Source organism: Pipistrellus kuhlii, unplaced genomic scaffold, assembly GCF_014108245.1.
Source record: "Pipistrellus kuhlii isolate mPipKuh1 unplaced genomic scaffold, mPipKuh1.p scaffold_m20_p_23, whole genome shotgun sequence".
NCBI lineage: Eukaryota > Metazoa > Chordata > Mammalia > Chiroptera > Vespertilionidae > Pipistrellus > Pipistrellus kuhlii.
In genome coordinates, this window is record NW_023425522.1 from 2232274 (window position 1) to 2242500 (window position 10227).

The window sequence follows — 10227 nt, forward strand, 5'->3', positions numbered from 1 at the left end:
GGTTCTCTGGGTACATGGACACTGGAGAGGCGTGCTGGAGAGGCAGTGTTTGTTCTAATTAGACATTTTCTCTTCTTCTTAAAGAAACTTCTGCCTTATTTGTGATTCTCCTTGGGGCCTTAGGCTAAGCTATTTTCTATTGTGATAAAAATATTGGAGATTCCCTTAGGCTTCCCCTGTCATGGGTGAAGCCGAATTAGAAATCCCAGGATTGAACAGGGAGGACCCAGTGTCACACAGCTATCTGAGATGGTGCTGGTTTGGGCTCATTCAATCAGCAAATGCCCTGCCCCTAGGACTGCACTCCAGAGCTTACTTCTAGTTAAGAATGCTCTATTGACTACAGATTGCAAAGGCAGGTAATATCCACAGGTCAGTCAATATGATTTCCTCTTCAAAGTATAGCTACATCTTTGCATATTTTGAAGCAAAAAGTGGATCTCTGGACCAGCAGAAGAAGTGAATTGGTTTCAATCAGAGCCATAAAGGAAGTAAGGGTACTTTTACTTGGAGATGATGGCATAACCTTGGTTCCCACACCATGTGCCTCTTGGAAGTATTGCTGCATTTTTGCAAATTTTGAAGCAGAAAGTGGATCTCTGCACCAGCACAAGAAGTCAATTGGTTTCAATCAGAGCCATAAGGGAAGTAAGGGGACTTTGACTTAGAAACGCTGGCGAAACCTTGTTTCCCACACCTTAAGGGATTTCTTTAAGAGGGCAGATTTCTGAGGGCTTCTTCTAGGAAAAAAAATTGAGGGAGCAAAAGACATCTATGCATATGAGTTTGGGTTGTGTAGGTGAGTGGAGAGGGGATGTGGCTAAACCACACAGGGTAGATTCTCCAGAGGCTGGTATTAGGCAAGAACATAGATCAGTGCCCATGGCCTGCAGTCTGGAGGACTTCCTGGGGTGAGGTGTTCAACAGAGACTTCAGTGAAGGAGGTGGGAGGTTGCCTTCCTTGGAAGGCACACAAAAATCAGTCATGGTGCTAATATGTTCTCTTCTTGTATCTACATAAGCAGCTCCTGAACAGTTTCAAGGAACACCTAAAGAGAAAACACCAACTCTAGTGCCCTGTCCAGCTCCAGAGCAGTCTCAAGACACTGCTTTCACTGAACTTCCAGTGGTGGAACCACCTGCTGCATTGGAGCAACTCACCCAGCCTCTTGTGAGGCCTGTGCTGCCAGTCTCAGGCCACAGAGAGTTTCAGCTGCCATGGAAGAGAAGGCACACCAAATCCCATTTAGATGCAATGTTAAAAGTTTTGTGTTCATATTACATATGCTTAGAATTTTACTGTATTTTATGATATTCAGTAACAATGTCAGTAGAGAACATTGAATGAAATTCTCCTAACCATATCCTTAACTTAGATTCTATAAAATTGACATCTAGACACCCTAAGAGCTTGGAATAAAGTCTGTTTTTTCTGGACCTTGGCATAGGCAGGGAGAACTGTCCTTCCCTTCTCCATCTGTCCTTCTGGGAAGCCAGGACTCTGCTTCCCAGGGAGCTGGCTCCAGCCTGTGCCCAGACTCAGAGATGGGTGGAGGCTCAGGGGCATTATGAGCCCAACATGGAGGCCAGTCAGCTCAGCCATGAGCCTCCAAGCTGACCACAACACTGCTCTTTGGGTACCAAATAAGCTTGACTCTCATAAGAAAATTTAAAAAGGACATGTAGTGTGCAGACAACCCAGTAACAATGAATGCACAAACTGATCATATACTTGGTGCCAGGCTTACTGGGCAGTGTCTACAACTTTGTACCCACACATCCCTGTGTGTGATTATGGAACTTTTGCTACTAAGCAATGTGTGGGACCAACCATGGTGTACCAGGTGAGCCTTGCCCTCCACAGAACAGTGGTCACTGAGCCACCTGCTTGCTGCGAGTCTTCAGGTCACTGCATCTCTCTGAGGGTTTGTTTCTTTGAACATGGGGAGGGCTTAGCCCCAGCCTCAATGGGTAATAGTAGAGAATCAGGGGTGTGGGGTGTCTTCCTGGGAAAGGCTCTCTGGGTACATGGACACTGGAGAGGCGTGCTAAAGGGGATGTGGTTGTTCTAAGTGGCCATTTTCTCTTCTTAAAGAAACTTCTGCCTTATTTGTGATTCTCCTTGAGGCCTTAAGCTAAGCTATTTTCTATTGTGATAAAAATATTGAAGATTCCATTATGAATCACCTGTCATGGGTGAAGCCAGATTAGAAATCCCAGGGTTGACCAGGGAGGACCCAGGGTCACCCAGCTATCTGAGATGGGACTTGTTTGGGCTCATTCAGTCAGCAAATGCCCTGCGCCCAGGACTGCACTCCAGAGCTTCCTTCTAGTCAGGAATGTTTTATTTACTCTAGGCTGTACATGCTAGCAGTGTCCACAGGTCAGTCAATATGTCTTCCTCTTCAAAGTATGGCTGCATCTTTGCATATTTTGAAGCAGAAAGTAGATCTCTGGACCAGCAAAAGTAAATTGGTTTCAATCAGTGCCATAAGAGAAGTATGGAACTTTTGCTCCAAGAAACTGTCAAAACCTTGATTCCCACACCTTGTGTCTCTTTCAACTATTGTTTCATATTTGCATATTTTGAAGCAGAAAGTGGATCTCTGCACCAGCAGAAGAAGTTAATTGGATTCACTCAGAGCCAAAAGGGAAGTAAGGGGACTGTGACTTGGAGACGCTGGCAAGACCTTGGTTCCCACACCTTGTGGGATTTCTTTAAGAGTGCATTGTTCTGAGGGCTTCTCCTAGAAAACATTGAGGTAGCAAAAGACTTATGTGGATATGGATTTGGGTGGTGTGGGTGAGTGGGGAGGAGATGTGGCTGAACCACACAGGGAAGCGCCTCCAGAGCCTGTTATTAGGCAGGAGCATAGATCAGTGCCCATGGCCTGCAATCTGGAGGACTTCCTGGGGTGAGGTCTTGAACAGAGACTTCAGTGAAGGAGGTGGGAGGTTGCCTTCCTTGGAAGGCCCACAAAGGTCAGTCATGGGGATAATATGTTCTCTTCTTGTATCTACATAACCAGCTCCTGAGCAGTCTCAAGAAATACCTAAGGAGGAAACAACAACTCTAGTGCCCTGTCCAGAGCCAGAGCAGGCTCATGGCACAGCTGTCACTGAAGTTCCAGTTTTGGAATCACCTGTTCCATTGGAGCAACTCATCCAGCTCCTGTGAGGCCTGTGTAACTATGTCCTGGCCCATATTCTGTGTCCTCTGCATAGACAGAGATGGCTCTCTGTACCCTCTTTGGATGTTGTTTCAATATATTTGTGTTTATTATTATATGTTTACAATTTTACTGCATTTTTCTATATATTTATTTATTTATTTATTTATTATTGATTATAGTATCACATAATTGTCCTTCTTCCCCCCCCCCCCCATTCCCATCCCAAATCCCTCCCTACATATGCCCTCACCCCCCTGTTGTCCATGGCCACTGGCTAGGCCCATATGCATCACACAAGTCCTTTGGTTGATCTCTTCCCCTTACCCCCAATCTCCCCTACTTTCCCTCTGAGGTTTGAGAGTCTGATCGCTGCCTCTCTTTCTCTGGGTCTGTTTTGTTGTTGTTGTTGTTGTTGTTGTTGTTTTTATATATATATTTATTTTTATTGATTTTGTACAGAGAGGAAGGGACAGAGATAGAGAGTTAGAAGCATCGATGAGAGAGAGTCATCGATCAGCTGCCTCTTGCACACCCCCTACTGGGGATATGCCCGCAACCAAGGTACATGCCCTTGACCGGAATCGAACCCAGGACCCTTCAGTCCCCAAGCCGACGCTCTATCCATTGAGCCAAACCAGTATCGCTGGATCTGTTTTTGTTCATCAGTTTATGTCGTTCATTATTTCCTCTAGATGTGTGAGATTATGTGATCTAAGAAATACCTTTGTAAGAACCTAAACTGAGACAAGCCATAATGGTTATGCTGAGAGGAAAATGAATCAGACTGTAGTGAGTTCCTTTCTGGGCCAACAGTTCTTTTGAGACCCAATTTCAATGTCAAATAGTTCCTTATGTGTACATGTCAGCCATGCTATTTCAGATCTGGTTGATGGACAAATGGTGGTGATGCAGGTCCGGCCGTCTCTGGTTTGGTCCTGGGCATCCTTCAGTAACACGCAGCTGCTGTAGCATGCAGTCTATTTTAACTAAAACTTAATGAAATACCCTTCAATATAAATTTAATTTGATTATATAAAATTTAGCACTATTATTCTTCAGAGCCTTGAGCAACTGTGTTTCTTCTGGGCCTTCATAATGTTACTATGAGTCATAGGTTTGGAATAATTAGTCTCTCAGGATACCTCTTCTCTAAGGACTTGACATTCTTGAGACCCAGGACAATGGGACTTTGAGGAAAATTGACCAAAGGGCATTTGGGCAGAGACCCTTTATGTCAGGAATGTACCTGGGAAGTCACATTTCATTTGACTTCATCTCCTACCAGTGTATCGGAAAAACATGCTTTAACAACCCCCTAGCTTCCACTTTGCAGAATGTTGTAGGGTTAAGCAGCAGGAAGCAGTTACTGAACACTGATTACCACCTGCACCTGGGACAGAAACTCTACCCTGCTCTACTCCCAGGGAACAGTATCCCAAGCACCTCTTCTATTGGTGCATAGCACTGAAGAGTGGACTTGGCACTTACCAGGGCCTGGGGGTCCACACTCATGACCTCTTGGGTCAGAGCCTCTCCCTACCCTCAGCCCCTGAGCTCTGGTTTTCCTGGGCCTTTCCCTGAGGTCCTTCTATCTCACTCCCTAATGCTAATCAAGGTTGTTTATGTGGTCTGGCTTCTCCTTTTATATCAGTCCTCTTCAGCACTGCAAACCATCTGGAGAGAAGGGACTAACACCCTTCTAGGCACCTTGCCCTGGAAAAAGCTAAAATGTCTCAGGACAAATGGGAATAAACTTTGGACCAGACACACAATGCATGCCCTCAAGATGAGCTACTCTCTCTGGGTTGACACAGGCATTAAACAATCGTAGTGGAATGTGATGAATCCTATAGTTGACCTGGTACCATAAATACTGAGAAAAGGAGCCCATTTGTGCAGCATACACAAGGCTCTTTAGGATGGGATTCATAAAGCAAACCAGAGGTTAAATAAGTATTTGTCTACCCTCTTTACACAGATTTTACATGTGCCATAGCAATTGAGGAAAGCATTTTCAAAATAAACAATGTCTGGAAAAGTAAAGGGAGGGTAGGTCCCTTTAGAGTCCATGATCTTTTACATTTATGATTGTTGTTAACAGTAGATGTTATGGGCCAGAATTTGAACAAATATATTTTAACAGAATATGTTTTTTGAGTAATTCCTGTATGCTGGAACTGCTAAGTACTAGAGATCAGTGATGCTAAAGGGAGGGGCCATGGGCAGTTGGCCAGCCTGCATGCTGGTTGAACTCCTGGTCGAGGGGACAATTTGCATATTATCCTTTTATTATATAGGATATACACTGAGTGGGCAGATTATTATGTGTTCAGAGACCATAATAATCTGGCCACACAGTGTATATTTGAGCAGAAAATGGTTTACAGTAAGTCCTGTGCACTGGAACTAATACTAGAGATCAGTGATGCTAAAGTCTTTTCAACAACATTCTCATGGAATACAGATATATGAGGACAATGATGTAATGTGGTTCTCATAGCACAAGTGGACTTAAGGTGACAGGAAGAGAACATTTTGTGAAGAAGTATTCTCTACTTTCAAAGAGAATCATTAATGAGCAGTTGACATTTCTAGTATGTGGAGATATATATTAACCAGGCAAGCAAGGAATTAAAATTTCAGGGAGAAGGAAGAATTAGAACAATTTAATTGAGTCAGGATACAATAAGAAATGTGGGGGTGCAAGTACTGGGATCATCAGGATGTTGGTTCCCAAGACAGAAACAGGGATGTCTGAGCAGAGAGAAAGTCAGACACCAGTTCTGGGAGCCCTGGTATAATGGTCCCTAGCAGTGACCAGCAGTCCTGGTGCAGGAGGAGAGAAGGGAAGCAGGTGGGAATTGTAGTGACAGTATCTCTGTTTCCATAAGATGATAAGAGTTGAAGACCACCTGAACCTCAGGAGCAGGTGCACACCACAGGCAGCATGTGTTGCTGCAGGACTCAGAACGGAACTTCCTGAGTTTGAGAGCAGGTGGAATGAGAAAAGGAAGGGAATGGACAATAGTAAGGAGAGAGTGAGATGTAGGTGGGAAGAAGCTCAGACATGTCCTAAATGATAAGCAGCAGAGTATGGTCAGGACAGGATGTCCCTGAAGTGGAGGGAGGTGAGGTTCTCTGCACTGGGGTGTTAATGATGGTGAGAGTAGGAGGTGGATGAGACAACCTCATGGACAAATACTGAGTTTCTTGCAGATGAGACCTAATTTGTCCCTATATATGTGGCCTGATTTAAGGGTTAGTAGGAGACTATTAGCAGGAGGGAGGGAGTGTCCCAACAGGATGATGGGATCTCAAGGAGGGGGGCTACTGAAACAACAGAAGTATGTCTGGAGGTGGCCCTGTACATACAGGTGAGTGCTGACTGGCCTCTGGGACCATGGAGACACCCACATCTGTGGGAAGAGCTAATGCTTGCTCAGATAGCCCTGTGTCCTGCTTGTTCTTGAAATCCTCAGCTGCCATCACCCTTTATGATCTTGAAATATCCAAGGTCATGACATAACCCTTCTGATGACAGATCAGTCATTTAAGACTCTCAGCATGAACTCTCCACTCCTCCTTTAGTACCCTCTCCTCCCTGCTCCTCTTTAGTCCTGTCTGCTCACTGGGAACCCCAAGGTTGTCTAGAATCTAGGACTAGCTTACTCCTCATACATGGAGCCCAGACCCGCAGCTCCTAGCTTTTAACAAACCATTGTGAGGTTTAGCTCAGCCAACAGGGTGACTCTCTTCCCTCCAAAGGACCCCCAAAAGGCTAACGCTCACACAGATACACAGTGAGAGGACACACCTCAGGAGCCCAGAACTCAGGACAAGGGATCCAGTCCTCTGGGCACAACTGAGTGTCTCCTTCATAGTAACAAGTGCTCACGTGTCTCCAGAATCCCTGTTTCAGTGATGCCCTTTCCCCTATGTTCTCAAGGACACACTGGGGCAGAAGTGTTGATACCTGAGCGAGCTCTTGATCACTCAGTGTAGTCTCTTGATGCTGAGATGTGGATCTAGACTTGAAGAGGAAAAGCATGGCTGGGGCCAACATAATGCTTTGTGCTACTCACCCCTGGGACCTGGCATGTTGTCTGCACTAGGGAATAGGGGCAGCTGTGGAGAAAAGGTCCTGCTGAGAGAGGTGGTCACTTATGTTGGAGACCAGAGGGAGGTACCTTCCTGCCACCTTCCTGAGTAAATCTCCCCATGCAAATTCCACAATTGGATTCACCAAAAGTGGCAGTTTCGACAGCATATGTAGGCAAAGAAAGACAGATAATGGGCCTTAACTGGGAAGAGGAGACACTTTGTTGATTCTCAGGATATCTGGAGGCCTGAGGTTGGGTGGGCTCAGTGGCTTCTCCAGAAAAGGTGCAAGGTGCTGCTGCTTGGTCTGATTGTGCTACACCCACCAAGGACAGAGACTCAGAACACTGGACATTTTTTCATTCTTGTTCCTTTCCTTGAAGATATGGGACAAGGCATTTTCTCAGAACAACCCCAAATCTAAGACTAAGGTGACAGAGTGCACATGGGCCAAGTTCAGTGAACAGAATTTCATGTTCTGATACAGAGGGAGAGGAACCTGAGGATGACACCCAGCAGGCTGGCCCCAAGGCCAAATCCAGGGTTCATTACACTGAGAGGGAAGGTAAAATCTTCACTAAGCAGCAGGCCACCCATGATCCTGGGCAGGGGCAAGACCCAGAGGAGGAGAACTTTGATGTGGAACAAGCCAAGAAGCAGCACAAAGGAGTAGTAAGAACACCATTCATGACCAGGCAACAAGTTGCCAACAAGGAAGTTGGGGCATGGCTGTGCAGGGTGCAAGTTTGGGAAGAAGACCTTGACCTGGAGCAAGAGTCTTCAGAGCATGTCCCTGAGGTGGAGGAGGACCTGGATCTGCTGTATGACTCACTAGAGAACCTCAGTGACAGTGGCCCATGATAGTTTCCTCAGTAACCTGAAGCCCTGGCTCAGGCCATATTTGGAAGACCTGCCTCGACCCCAGCTTTCTATTGGAGATGGAGAGCATCCACAGTGCCAGAGCTGGAAGGACCCTCCAAGTCCAACTCATGTGCCTGAGAAAAAGAGCCACAAGCAACCAAGGAACTGTGTCTCAGACTCAGTGGCCCATAGTATACCCACCCCAAGGAGAAACTGGCAGAGCCTTAGGACTCAAGGGCAGAGACCTCAGAAATATTTTCATAGCTGTTCTCAGATGAGGGGACTTAGGGAAGACAATCCCAGGAACTGAGGTGACTTCCCAATAGAACTTGATACCCTTGTAATCAGGCAACCACATTCTAGCAACCACTCAACCACCAGTTCACTTGCCAAGAGGCATTTGCCAGTGCAAGTTGATCTCTTGCTGTGTTCCCAGTGATTGGTGTTCTTGCTTCCGGAGACCTGGAAAGGATAATGCACAGAAGCTGCCACTCTGTTGGTGTGTCACCAAGTCTCTCATCCCCTCAACCAGATCTCAGGGGAAGCGGGCTGGCCCCTGGGGCTGGGGCATGGCCCTGAAGGGGTAGCAGGTGGCAAAGCCAGGAACAAGTGGTCCAACAGATAAGATGACAAGTACTGCTGAGACCTCACGAGCCAGCTTCAGATCCCCAGGAAGACAGTGAAAGTCAAGCTAAACCACATCCTCATCCCTGACACCAGCTGCCTGAGAAAATCCTCCTCCTCAATGCCTCTGATGGGGCAGTTCCATTCTGAGTCCTGCAGCAACTCATGCTGCCTGTGGTGTGCACCTGCTCCTGAGGTTCAGGTGGTCTTCAACTCTTATCATTTTATGGAAACAGAGATACTGTCACTACAATTCCCAGACAGTGACGCCAGTGAAGATCGTGGTGGCAGGGGCACAGCTCTACTTCAGCACTGTGCTGTGGGTGTTCGTGGAGCAGCTGTGCAAAGAACTTCCCAACTGGCAGAGCTATGTGTACTTCCTGGTTATCCCACTGGTTTAACACTCCCTGGCCAGGTACCTGTGCTCCATCAATTACCACTCCACAATTTCTTCTAAGACCTGACCTGACAGGACCTGTTCCACAAGCTGGAGGCCTGTGCAGGACACATTGTGCATGGTGTTGAGAATTACATGGTACATCCAGGGGGCCAGCTATGTCCACCAGCTGCCCATCAAGGACACCATGTTCACATACAACAGAAGAGCCCCAATGAGGGCTCTTTCCACTTCAATCCTTTAATTGGGTTGGTGGCACTTGGAATAGTGGAAATATTTCCCGGCCCTGTCTGGAAACACAGATGGGCTGCAGTGTGCTTTTGTCCACCCCGCCATACAGATCTGCGGCCAATAAGGAGGCCTTGCTCACCCCACTCATCTCCCCCAGGCAAAGCATTGACACTGAACTGATGGGGCTTAAGGTAGATTATTGGATGGCAGCCCAGGAAGAGAAACTCGGGAAAGAAGAACCTGGTTACCACCAAATATACATGCACCTTCCATTCTTTCCAAGTCACCAGGCTACCCACCATGTCTATGACAGTGATCACCAGGGAGATGAACAAGAAGGTGCTGTTTTTGCAAACAAACAAACAAACAACAAAAAACAAAACAAACAAAAAAACAAAAAAAACAAGGACAGGGACATGGAATCCAAAAGCTATTTCATGGATGGCAGAAGCCACCTGGTCTGCAGGGCCAAGCACCAAGTATATGCTGCAGGTCCTCATCAAACATGTGGTGTGGAAAGACCTGAAGTTCTTCTAACTGGCAACTTAGAGGTCCTCCCACATCAAGAATTACCCCATCTGCGTCTCTGGACACTCAGGTCTACCTTCTAGCCACGCCTGTGGCCCTGCTGATGCTTAGTATTGGAGGGCGCAATTGCTTTCCTGTTAACATTTCAGTTTAGTACAGAGACCAACCTTGGAAACACACAGAAAAACTGTTTGAAGTGTGAATGTGCTCCCAGCCTGGAACTAACTTGGTGACACCCACAAGAAGCCCCCATCCGCTCTGCTCATTAACCAGCACATTCTGGTGGGTGGAAGGTCAGGTTGGCAGTGCTGAGCT

The 10227-nt window shown here is 46.6% G+C and overlaps 1 pseudogene; it reads left to right on the forward strand.

Annotated features, from left to right (window-relative positions):
• The first annotated feature begins 1832 nt into the window (after positions 1–1832).
• LOC118727030 lies at positions 1833–10023 on the forward strand (annotated as a pseudogene).
• Positions 10024–10227: the final 204 nt, after the last annotated feature.